Here is a 12,871-nt window from a genome sequence, read left to right on the forward strand (position 1 = left end):
CTAGATAGTCATCCATTCTTGTTTTGATGTTTGCCATTTCAGACAGTTCATGACATTCTTACATGACAAAGCTTGCTCAAATGGACAAAAATACTCCTGACCTGTTTCGGGCTGGACTAGAGTTCCCATTGGTTTGGCAGCGGAGGAGTGCTGCAGCACCCTGAGACCCCAGGGGGTCCACAGGTCCTAATGCCCTCACCTGTGTGTGGGGGTGAGGGGAGCACAGCTGGAGGGCTGGGCCCCGATTGGCCGATATTCCATGTCATGTGACATTGTGTTCACTATATAAAGGCAGGAGTGGGGCTGCTGCTTCTGGGGAGTGTGGCTGTGGTGCCTTTGTGTTTGGGATCGCAGGCCGGGAGCAGGCACATGTCGGTCAGTCGGTGGGTGGTGAGCAGCTGTATTGTACGTTACCTGTTGATACTGCTGTCAGTGTATTGTTCTGTTACTGTTATTAAACTGTTTTTATCTCAACCCACGAGTCTCCCTTTACCCCTCCGATTCCCTCCCCATTCCCAAGTTGGGGGAGGGTGGGTGAGCGACTGCATGGCATTTAGCTGCTGACCAGGCTCAAATGATGACAACTTCAAATTATGTGTCTGGAATATGTAAGTAGGATAGTGCCTGGTAATTAGACTTGTGCTGACTAAGGCTGTGGTTCCAGTGTCTAATAATTATAGCTAAATTCTTACCTTTTGGAGTCTATCCATATACAATAAGTTAATTGAAATAATTTGGGTCAGTTTTTAACGGACTTCTTGATATTAACAACATTTTTCTAATTGCTACTGAGTTCTACAATGCAACAATGGATTATTGATAGAGTACTTTTCAGTCCTCTCTTTATAGAGATGTATTAATACCTATAAAATTATCACTCTTGTTTAAGTTTGCCAAACTGTATGGAGTGATGAAGAGAATTCCATGGAAAAAGTAGGGCACTTAAGTTTCATACTAGTATACCTTTAAATGCATGAGATTTTCGTCTTGAAATATGGGTTCTCATAATCCTGTTCTCCTAAGTTATCTCCAACTAGCACTGGAATTCCATGTAGACAGTTGTTACAGGAAATCTAATATTAATCTCACTTTTTCCTCTAGATTTTAAAGTTTAGATCAAAAGTACTGACAGAGTGAACTACTGACATTTTGATTTCCATTCACAACAAGATGTTTTGTCTAGAATGGTATGGAAGAGTACCATGATGGCTAATAAATTTAATTGTGTCCTGGGTTTTAGCGAGTGATGGGTTTTTTTGGTAGGAGAGGGGTCTATAGGGGCGGCCCCCTTTGAGAAGCTTCTCGAAGTCCCCCCAGCACCAAGTCAGCTCCACCTCTTCACCAAAACTGAGCCAATCAGTAGTGCTATTGCAATAACGTACTTAAGAAAAGGCATGGTGAGGAGGAGGAGTCAGATTTGTAAGGCGGAGTTGCAGCAGTTGGGTGAACACCAAGGTCAGTGGAGGAACAGGGGAAGAAAGGAGGGCAGAGGTGTGCCGGAGCAGAGACCCCCCTGTATCCTGTGGTGAGATGGCAGGGTGCCTCCCCTGCCACCCATGAAGATCTATGGTGGAGCAGACGCTGATTTATGGCCTGTGTTTTTCACCTGGTTGATCAAGGTGCTGTACCTGAAGAAGGCTGGGGTCCTGTGGGAATAGGTAGCCCCCACTACTGTAGTTCAGTGCTGGGAGGATTGCAGCATGCGGGAATGTCCAACACTGGAGCAGCTCGCTCAGGAAGGGCTGCAGCCCAAGGGAGGGACTCCAGTTGGAGAAAGTTGGTGTCCCACGCTGGAGTAGTGTAAGGAAAGGTTGCAGCCTTTGGGAGGGAATCACATTGGAGGAAGTTGGTGGAGGACTGTCTCCTGTGAGAGGGGGACCAAGTTCCAGAAGCTTCCCCCACTGAAGATAGAAGTGGCAACACTGACTGCACCCCCCATTCCCTGCCCCCTGTGCCACTGCGGGGAGGAGGTAGAGATATCGGGAGCAGAATTGAGCCCAGGAAGAAGGGAGGGGTGGGGGGAAGGTGTTCTCAAGATGTGTTAATGCTTCTCACTGTCCTACTCTGTTAAGTGTTGTTAGTGTCTGTAATAAATGTATGTTATTTTTTTCTTCCCTTAACGAGTCCGCCTTTTACTCATGACCATAATGGGTGATATGCCCCTCCCGGTCCTATCACAAATCCCAAGCCTGGCTCATCTGTTCCTTCTCATTGCTGGAAGAGAAGGGAGAATAAGTGGCTGTGTGGTGTTTGGCTGTCGACCAGGCTCAACAGGCTCAAACCACTACAAATTGTATAAAAAACAATGAAGAGGGAATCTGAGATCCCTATCATTAAAATCTTTCCTAATGAAAACTCTTGTGCTAAAAACCCTGACACAGCCTGGAACTGGCTTTAAAAAGAGAAGTGCTACAACATAAAGAGGAAAGCTAAATCACTAGCAACCAAGACATTAACATGAATTATGGGGTTTGGGATTATTTTTTTTTGAAGTTGTATTGGTTTGAGCCGGGTTAGCAGCCAACCACTGTAGATGGTCATGATCAAAAGGCAGACTCGTTAGGGGAAGAACAAAAACCATACTTTTATTACAGACACTAACAACATGTAACAAAGTAGGACAGTGAGAAGCGTTGCCACATCTTGAAAACACCTTCCCCCCACGACTCCCTTCTTCCCGGGCTCAGTTCTGCTCCTGATATCTTGACCTCCTCCCCCCAGTGGCACAGGAGCAGGGAATGGGGGGTGCAGCCAGTGCTGGTGCTTCTTCCATCTTCGGTGGAGGGGGAGCTTCTGGAACTTGTTCCCCCGGCACCATTGTGGTCCCCCTCTCCCAGAAGACAAACCTCCACAGGAGTCTCTCTCCCACAGCTATAGCCTTTCCCAAGCTGCTCTGGTGTGGGACTCCCCCGCATGCTGCAATCCTCCCAGCGCTGAATTACAGCAGCGGGGTCTACCTTTTCCCACAAGACCCCGGCCTTCTTCAGGCACAGCACTTTGCTCAGCCAGGTGAAAAGAAACACAGGCCACACAAATCAACATCTGCTCCACCATAGATCTTTGTGGGTGGCGGCGGGGGGGGGGGCTGCCCTGCCGTCTCACCACAGGATACAGGGGGATCTCTGCTCCGGCACACCTCTGCCCTCCTTTTTTCCCCTGTTCCTCCACTGACCTTGGTGTTCACCCAGCTGCAGCAACTCCTCCTCACAAGTCTCACTGCCCATCACCACGTCCCTTCTTAAATACGTCATTGCAGAGGCGCAGCTGATTGGCTCAGTTTCCAAACAGAGGTGGAGCTGATTTGGTGCTGGGGGAGCTTCAAGAAGCTTCTCACAGGAGACTTCCCCTGCAGCCCCCTCCCCTGCTACCAAACAAAAAACCCCACCACTTACTCGACCCAGGATAGAGGTTAACTTGTATTTTTAATAATAATAGCAATGCTTTCATCATTGGATAGATCCAGTATCTGGAGGGCTTGTGTTGTAAACTTGTGAAAACCATAATTAGACAGTATAATGGCTACATGCTTTTGTATCTGATCTTTTAAAGTGTTTGTGCGGGGCTTATTTAATTATATGAACTCCTATGTTTTGGGAATACAGTATAAAATTCTCAGTAACTCTGGCTTCGACTATTTCTTTTCTGGCAGAGTATGTTGTCTTGTTTGTTTAAAGCATCTTGGCATCCTACTTCACTTGAGGGAACTCCTGCAACTGGATCTTGCAGGGTTGTTCTTTGTTTTTTTGCCCCTGTCCCCTCAAAACCAGGGGAATGACACATGGAATTTTCTGAGCATTCAGAAAGTTTTCAGTTACTTCTGAAACTTGAACAAATGGAATTGCTGTGACAAGAACAGATGTACTTGGCTTTCCTGACTTGAACAGTCTCCATAACAGCAGCCAGCTTGGCCCTGGTGCAGTCAGTTTTGTTTGGGACTTATGTGGTAATCTTTGTGCAGAAGAAACATTCAACACAGTATCTGAATAGTGGTAACTCAGATTCACTGAGCTGCCAAACTAGGAAGCAATTTCAGTAGTTTTTTTTTATGATGGAAGGAGAAAACTGTTTCTGAAGTCATGTGATTTAACTGTTGTGAACACTTTTATGTCTTAACCAGTCTTACTCTCAGTGTAACTACTGTTTTTTCTCAAGTTTACTTGAATATTTTGGAAATATCATTCTATGATATATCTATGTCTGTATTGTAACTTGTTACCTATAACTGTATTATAACGCATGGGCAATGCTATGTGGGGACTTATTTTGTCTTACTTGTTTATTACCTGAATGAGCTTACTGTCTTGTCAGAAACTGTAATTTTTGAAGAATTTTTAACAGTTTTCACAGATGCAACCACTAGTCTTTCAACTTTTAACAAAATTGACTGAAACTTAATTGTTTAGTTTTTATTCTTTCTTTTCAAAATGCTTTTATATATCTTACACAAATTACTGCAATTTTAGAGATATTATAGAGCTTAGCAATATTTTCTGGTAGGTATAAGGACTGCTACTGAAGGCAGCATTTCATTTTTAATAGGATAATGAACTTTTCAGGCTATCATAGATTGGTATAAGTGATATGAATAAACACCAGCTTCTTACAATTTCTAATAGAAAGTCATAGACCAGAAACTATTAAAGTTTAACCACTTAATTTATTTTGAAGAAAATAATAAAAAAGAGATGCAATATCAACAACTTCTTAAAAGTATGGTCACATTTTGGCCTTCTTTTGCTTCATGCCAGTAGTGTGAAACAAAGCTAAATACAATTAAATCAATTTACTGGGATGATCAAAAGCTGTTTAGAACAACTATAATCCACCCCCAAACTGACAATTCCTAATATGCCCTCAATGAGCAAGTAAGTATCATTTAAAAAATCTCTAGGGCAAAAAGTATAGAGTTGACTACCTCTACCTCCTGAAGCATCAGATGCATTTTATGAAAGAATCATGTGCCGAATGAAGAAGGGGCCATAGCAGGTAATTAGTTTCATGTTGTAGATAACCATGGTAGAGTATAATTGAGCTTTGTAGAATGGCTAGCTGATTCTAATTATATATCTTTCTCATGACAAGTGTATGTCAGAATTCTAACCTGCATTTCACTCATGCAGTTAAATTTCTAGGCCTGGACGTGGACCTTAAACTCTGCTGTGATTCCACATGCTGTGTACAGAAATTCTCCTTATTCTTTCTGTAATAAAACTTATAAAAGTCAGACATTTCTGCTGCAGCATTTGAATCCAAATGTCATTGCGACTGCCCAACTACAGATAGATTTTTCCCCTTTTTTTTTTTTTACCCCCAAAAAATGTTATCCAGGTAGCTGTTGAAATCACCAAGGGTAAGTTGCTCAGTGCTGGATATGTAACAAGCTGAAGATATGGATGATACACTTCTCACATACTGCAGACAATGAATTCAGAACTGTGTGAAACTGTGGTTGATCTAAGCTATGGCTATTGATAAATGGAAAGACTTCTGGTAGGCAAGGTAACAGAAAGCACTTTGCTTCTCAAGCAGGCCAGCTGCTCACAAACAAGTGCTCCATGGGGAAAATAATTCAATTCATATAATCATCACTGGCTCAGGAGTGGAAATCAAAGAAGAGAACAAAAAGGTGATGAAAGTTAGAATTTGGAGGGATTGACAGGAGGTTGGGTGGCTTTGCTAACACCCACAAAGCATTGATGGCACTTGTACATTAGTCTTTTGCTTTATTCATAGTGTTATTAATTTTTAAAGAACCATTAATATATTTCATTTATAGCAGTGAAATGTACTGTCATATTCACTCTGAATATGTTTCTGGTGTTTTTTCAGCTTTAACCTTGATCTGCATGTTCACCACATATGGGTATAAATTTGGAAGCCATTAAGTTGTTGTCTACGGTAGCTGAAAATGGCCCAAGACTTTGTGAATCAGCTTTGCTCATAAGAAATGCTATTTGTCTACCCTAAATGAAAAACTTCAGGGAAGGTGTAGAAAGAGAAGGATAAAGAAGGAAACTTGACAGAAAAGAGCAAAACAGTCAAAGCAAAGGCTATTGAAGAGTCTGACAGCAGAATAAAATAGATGAAACCCTTGAGAGTTTCCTCCACACGATTTGGAAGGCTAGGACAAATAGAGACAATCTTTCAGATTTTCTACAGTTTTACTCTCTGCATTGAGACGTTTCTTGAATCTTTTAAGGTTGCCTCCTTGACTTTGATTTTTAAATTTTCTTGAGTATTTTCATACAAAATAAATATCAGGCCATACTTCTCAGCAAGGAATCTCTGTAGTTCTTTCAGCTCGGCTTTTCATTTGATCATCCACTTTGGAGGTGACTATTAATGTCTCTCTCTCATGGACATTTTCAATAGAGCAAACCTCATCAGTGACATTAAGTAATCCAGAATGATTAAATTTGAACGCATGTTGTCATACCGAAAAAAGATGAAATATAATTGAGTAGCTTGCACTCTTCTTGATGATATATTACTTGGATATTATTTCTAACTTTTACCAAATAAGCCAGTTGTGTCATGATACTGTAGACGTCATCTTATGATATAAGTCTTGAACACATTCTGCCAGCAAAGTCTGACCAGCAGTCAGGTATAGGGGAGAGCTGAAATCTGAGAGCTAGGATGTGTTAAGAAAGCTAAGAACAACAGAGATTTTTACTTCTTTATATGCTGTGAAGTCATCAGGAGCTTTGTCCCTCATTGAAACAAGATAAATGTCATTGCTTCATGCACACCATCTTGCCTTTTATTGAGTGGCAATGTCTCTCAGTTCATGTTTGCTTTTTCAGCATAGATAGCTTCTAGTCTAGGCAAGAATAAAGACAGGCTAATCCACTGCTCCTGAAAGGCTGATGACACCTGAAATGAAATGTGGAAACTGCAGAACCTATAGTCCTAGAACAGCTCCAGGTTGTTCTTTAAGAGTGAGTTGACATCAGATAAAATTCACCGGGATAATGAATAAATGCTTAGTTGCTTATATAACTTACCTTCACCCATTTCAGTTGCATACATCTTTTACTCTTCTGCTATTTTCTCCTCTCTAAACACTTACGATGTACTGGAAAATCATTTGTATTATCTCTTATGAATATTTGTGCAATAAGTAAGTGAGAAAAAATACTTTTGTTTACTTATATTCAAAGAGATAAACCAAATTGTTGATTGGTAGAAACAGCAACTAAAATCAAGAATTTCAGACAATTGAGAAGGGACCTTTAAAGGAATCAACAGGAGAAAAAAATGAAGACATTGATAGGAGACGTTACTTCTAGGTCTGCACTAAATGTTTAGCTCTTGTTTTACTGCAACTAAGGTAAGGCACTAAAGGAACAATGATCCGGATCTGCTTGATTGACAGTGCTGCAGATAGAGTTGGGAGATGGCTGCAACCTGACCCCTAGAGAGTAGGCCAGGAAGTGTCCAAAGATCACAAACAGTAGAAAATAGCACTGTAGTCAGACCTGTTGACCCACTATGCAGTGTCAATACCTTTCTGTATTTATATACTTCAGGATATGTTTCCCCTTGTAGAAGTGGACATGAAATGAATTTTCCTTTCCCTGATTGGCTAAATGTTTTGCATGGGATTGCATAATGGGATGTGAGGAAAAAAACACGCTTTAAACATATATATGTGTGTATACATATGAGACTCCACATATCCAGGAGCTTTATTTTATAAAGCAGCTCTCTTGACCATAGCTGTTTAATTAGGAATAGCAGAGGTCAAAATTAAAAATAAGATAATTACTTTCCCTCTGATTTAGTACTATTCAGTGGTTCTCAAGAGGCTGATGCAAAAAAACCTCAAACCAATACAAATTAAAAAAGAATAAATCAGAATAACTCCAAAACAAGTATTTTCCAGAATACTTTCCTATGGAAATTAAAATAGCCTCCTTATTCTGACTGAAGGGTGGATGTAGAAAGAAGTTTTCTAATAGCAAGAAAATGTTTGGAACTTTAATGCCTGCTGAATAAGTGTTTTAAAAACATTTTACATTTGGTTTATTCACTGACAAACTGAACATAGGTGTGGGGAACAAAATTAATTAGAACATAATACTTATTTCTTTCCAAATTTTGATAAAATGAGTTCATTTTGGAAAAAAAAAAAAAAAAAAAAAAAAATCTATAAACTAAAATTTCTACTCTGAAACAAAAGAAAAAATAAGAAGAGTCTACCTTTGGAAAAAAACGCTGCATCTGTACTTTCTTTAGTTTGGCATAAGAGCAACCATCCAGAGTGGGAGAACCCTACATTTTACTTCTTTCTAAGGGTATTTCAACACCCAACTTGCAATCTTCAGTTTCACTGTATATTCTTACAATAAGGTTGACATACCCTGAAATTACTTTTTGCTTAGCTGGTTTGAAATTTTTCCATTTTGTATAAATAAATTTGTTTTTATTTAGCTTGCCTCTCAGTCGATAGAATCACTACATTACTTATACTGTTATGACCTCTAAGATCTTCCTTAAACCTCTGAAAACCAGTCATACTCCAAAGGCGCTGGGGGAAGCCACCCACTTGCTGGGTGATTTCAAAGCAGTGCTGACTCATTATCTGCATTCAGCTGTCATTCAGGAGGTTATGTTTTGAGGAATCTGAACTCTTACAGCCTCATGAATCAGATAAATAGAGAAATGATTGAGGTGGATAGACTCATTCACACAGGCTTCTTCTGCATTCAGCTGAGTTGGAACATCATACCTAAGAGCTTCCTTTTTGTTATAAATAGATTAGCTGGTTTGCAGCCAAGAACTGTGACCTTCTGTAGTACATAAAACCATGATTTTTTTTTCTGATGAAATCTAGGTATTAACCCTGAAATACTGTGTTTGATATTTGAATTATTTCTCATGTCTTAGAAACAAGATCTCACAGTTAAAGAGATTTATGCTCTATTTGGTAGTCTGCACTTGATGTTACATTAAATAGCTAAAGCTAGGAATCTAATTCTTGCATATGTACTGGAAAGGTGGCCTGTTTACAGGGCTGTAGAGTGCATATGTCTCCCACTAAAGTCAGTAGGGAACTGTTAGTGTTCAACATCTGAACCTGTGTCCATCTGATTGATTCCTGGAAGATATCTTTAGACACGTACCATCTCACAAACATAGCCAGGGTTAACTTGGTTGTTAATATTGCTGTGATTGTAAAATAAAACAGTAAAAATGAAGTATCTTGTTTTTAGTTACCTTTATTGATATTGATTAAGGCATGTTTCTTTTTCTTTTTTCAGAGGCTCAGTGAGGTCTAACAGTTCTTTTGCTGATTGCTCTGGAGGCAGGTATTTCCTCTCATTCAGCCATGTAGTTAAGACATTATATATTAGAGTCTGCTTTTCAGGATAAACTGGATAATTTGGTTTCTAGCTGAATGAGTACACAGACACAATGTATAATGTTTAGAAAGAGCTTCTGTTATTCTTATTTCTCTTAGACCAATCTCTTATGTTGAATGACAGCTTGCCATTTAGATAGTCTTTAAAATTGTCAAAATTTCCTTTTGACAAACTTTTTTTTGCATATTTAGTGTATAAAGAGGAGAGATATTTAAAATCATTGGTGTTCTGAAAGTTTTAGTTTCAGTGTTCTCTCAATATAATAAAGAGTCTTCACAGAACACTGAAACAAATTGCACCATTGAAGTATTTCACAATAAGCATTTGCTAGGGATAAGAATTCCCTATGGACTACTAATGATAAGACCTTAAAGAGCCAAGTTAAACATGTAGTTTTCTTCTTCTTACCTGATAACAAAGTGGTGTTTAAATAACGTGGTTTATCACCTTCTTCTGTATTTCTGCTTGACCTTATTCTAACTGCTGAGTTGAATATCAGCTACAGAAACATGTATTCAGGGTTATCTATGATGACTAACACAACATTAGGATCAGAGAAGTGAGTCACCACAGTTTGAACTAAACTAACACCTATAGTAAACCTAAAATATTATATTCATATGTGGGACATATTCAGAATTGTATAAATTTCACACTGTGGATTATAAGAGTGGTTCTTAATAAATGTGAACAGTCAAATCAATATCGTACAGCCTGCTGTGCATAATTTGGAACAGATATTGGCTAAAATAAATTTCAGAATTTATAATTTCAGAGTATTTTTGAAGAGAAAGAAGGGCAGCATGCTGGTATCTATGCACAGCAATCTGTGTAGGTTTTATTTGGCTTTTAGAGTTCCTAAGTGATTTCTTTGAAACTGTCTGCCAAAACCTAGCCACTAGGGTGCAGATATGCAGCACAAACCACAGTGGGGAATACATGTAAATATGTCTCACCTATTCAAAAGGCATTTTTTTTTTCCTTAAATGTTAACATTTTGATGGTATTTCAAGCTCTGAAAGTATTTATTAGTTCTCAGAAGCAAAAACATTGAATTTTTCATTCTGTAAGTCAATATTTTAATAGGTTTCTATTGTATTCTGTATTTGTTAACAAATGTAGGTTCTGGATACATTTTATTAATATAGCACTACTGAAATGCTTTTAAAGCATTTGGACTTAAAGCAAAGGCATGAAAGGTCAGGTGCATTGCACGTGACCTTGTAGTTAAAAATGTAGTCTTACAATTGTAGTGATACAAAGTCCTGCTTAAGGCAGGACTGCTGTGTATAACAGCATGAGGAAGAGGCTGCTGTTGCAGCTTTACTGTTAAAAGCAGGGCTGAGAATTTGTAAAATGGTCACTGGAAGTAAGAACCAATAACTAGTGAATCTCTCACCTACAGGCACAACTATGCTCTGAATCACTGTTTCATACTTACAACTTTTACTTTTGCTCATTAACACTAAAATAAAAGCACTTTCTCTACTGTATTATTTTTAAGATTGGGACATTTTTATTTTTTGATAAAGAACCATTATTGGTGTTGCAGAAAATAAAATTAGATGGCCATTTTATCCACAAACACATTTTTGTCATTTATAATTTTATTAGAGATAATAAACACTGTCATTGATGCCCAGCACTACCTTTTTTCTTGCAAGAAGGAGGGCAAAATTTCTAGTGTGAATGGTGCAATTGACTTGCATTGTGAATGTGAAATAACATGTCTGACCTTGAGATAAGGATACATAAGTTCCTCGAATACTAATCCTTTCCATCAGACTAACATTCTCTTCTGAAGTATGTCATCCAAACTGTTACATCTTCTTTTTCATCCTGAAACACATCAGTTGCTATTTTAATGCATTGTTATTCCTTCTCTTTCAAATTGCTTTCGTTTTTACGGGCCACATTTTCTGCAGTGCTCTTTTCAGCTCCAGCTCATGCACACTGAACCCAGAAAGGTGCATGCTGCTTGTTCCATAGACAGACTGCCTTGGTTGGAACTCTGGGCTCCATGCAGTCCTACATTTTCTCCTCACATGCCTTCTGTGAGGATTTCTGTTACCTTATCTTGTTGTCTTTTTAATGACACGATATTTGAAGCAGGAAAAATAAGAATGTTATAACTTTCTGAGACCCAGTAACACTGCACTTCAACTGGCTAAAGAAAAACCCTAAAAAGCCAAAGCATCCTTTATGTATATTATACCTCTGTTGTCTTTTAGTCTCACTGATTAGGGGACATAGCTTTTCTTCAGCATGTTTGCTATTTGCTGTTTGTTTGTTCCTTGACTGGTCTGCCTTCCTGTGTCCTTGTGAGCAGTCAACCAAAGATTTTTTCAGACTTAGACACAGCAGTAATGTCTGTTTTTTTGTTTTGTGTTGATTTTTTTTTTTTTTTTTCCTTTTTCACTGTTTTCAGGGATTCTGTTTACTCCAAAACCTTCTGGAAAGTTGAATGAAGCCCTTTCCACATAGGTCTGGTCTTGGTGACTATTTTTTGTTCTGAGGTGTTCATACTTGAGAAATATCCAGTAAGTTGAGTAGTGTGGCCTTGTCAATATATAACTCACCCTATTTTTGCTGAGATCACTGTTATATCATGTCCATATATTAACAGATTACTTGATTGTGCATATTTGGACTGTCAAAAACATCTACACAGCTGAAAATTTCTTTTCAAATAGCCAGGCATACAGCATAAGCATTGTAGCAGCTGGTGCCAAGAGAAAGATATTTTGGTATCCAGATGAGAGAAATGACTGTAAATGCCTATACAATTGCTCAATAATGGAACTAATGGAGTGCTTAAGGGTTTAGGATGGGGCACTGCGTTGTGCAATCTTTTAGTATTTGCTTTGATTGTATGTCTGTGTTCCCCTGTATTTGAAGAGAAAATTGGAGTTTAAGATTTTCATCCCATTGGTTCTCCCAGCCGAATCAGTGCATTCTCAGTGATGTTGCAATTAGTCCAGTGTGAGGACATAGTCTAAAATGAGTTAAAGCCTCCCCCAAAAGTAAGCTATTGTAAGTTTTCTGGAGGCAGTGAAACAATCAAAATTATAATCTAGACCTATAATAGAAAAGTCTGAGAAAAATAATGTATAAGACTGTACAAAAAATGTTGTAAAATTTAAGTTGATCCTTAACTATTACAACATTGAGGAACACTTTGTAGAGAAAGTCACATTATCCTCTGCCTCCTGCAAGGTATATTTCACTATAATAATCAGGTTCTGAGACTGAATGGAAAATCAGGTTATTTCATTACAGTGAAGCCCATGTTCCTAATATGTAAACACATTTTTTCCTGCCTTCTTTTTTTCTGTGATAAAAAGTGACAAGATGTTGCTTTCAATGTCGTAAATATGTTTAGAATTAACATCCATTGAAATAAAATACTTTGTTTTCATTATTATTTTTTGGATCTCCACAAATTAATGTAAAACCATTCATTATTTGTAGCTCTTGTTTTCAATGTTTACACTCCTGAAGGT

Source organism: Tyto alba, unplaced genomic scaffold (genome assembly GCF_018691265.1).
Source record: "Tyto alba isolate M040663 unplaced genomic scaffold, T.alba_DEE_v4.0 Super-Scaffold_14, whole genome shotgun sequence".
Lineage (NCBI taxonomy): Eukaryota > Metazoa > Chordata > Aves > Strigiformes > Tytonidae > Tyto > Tyto alba.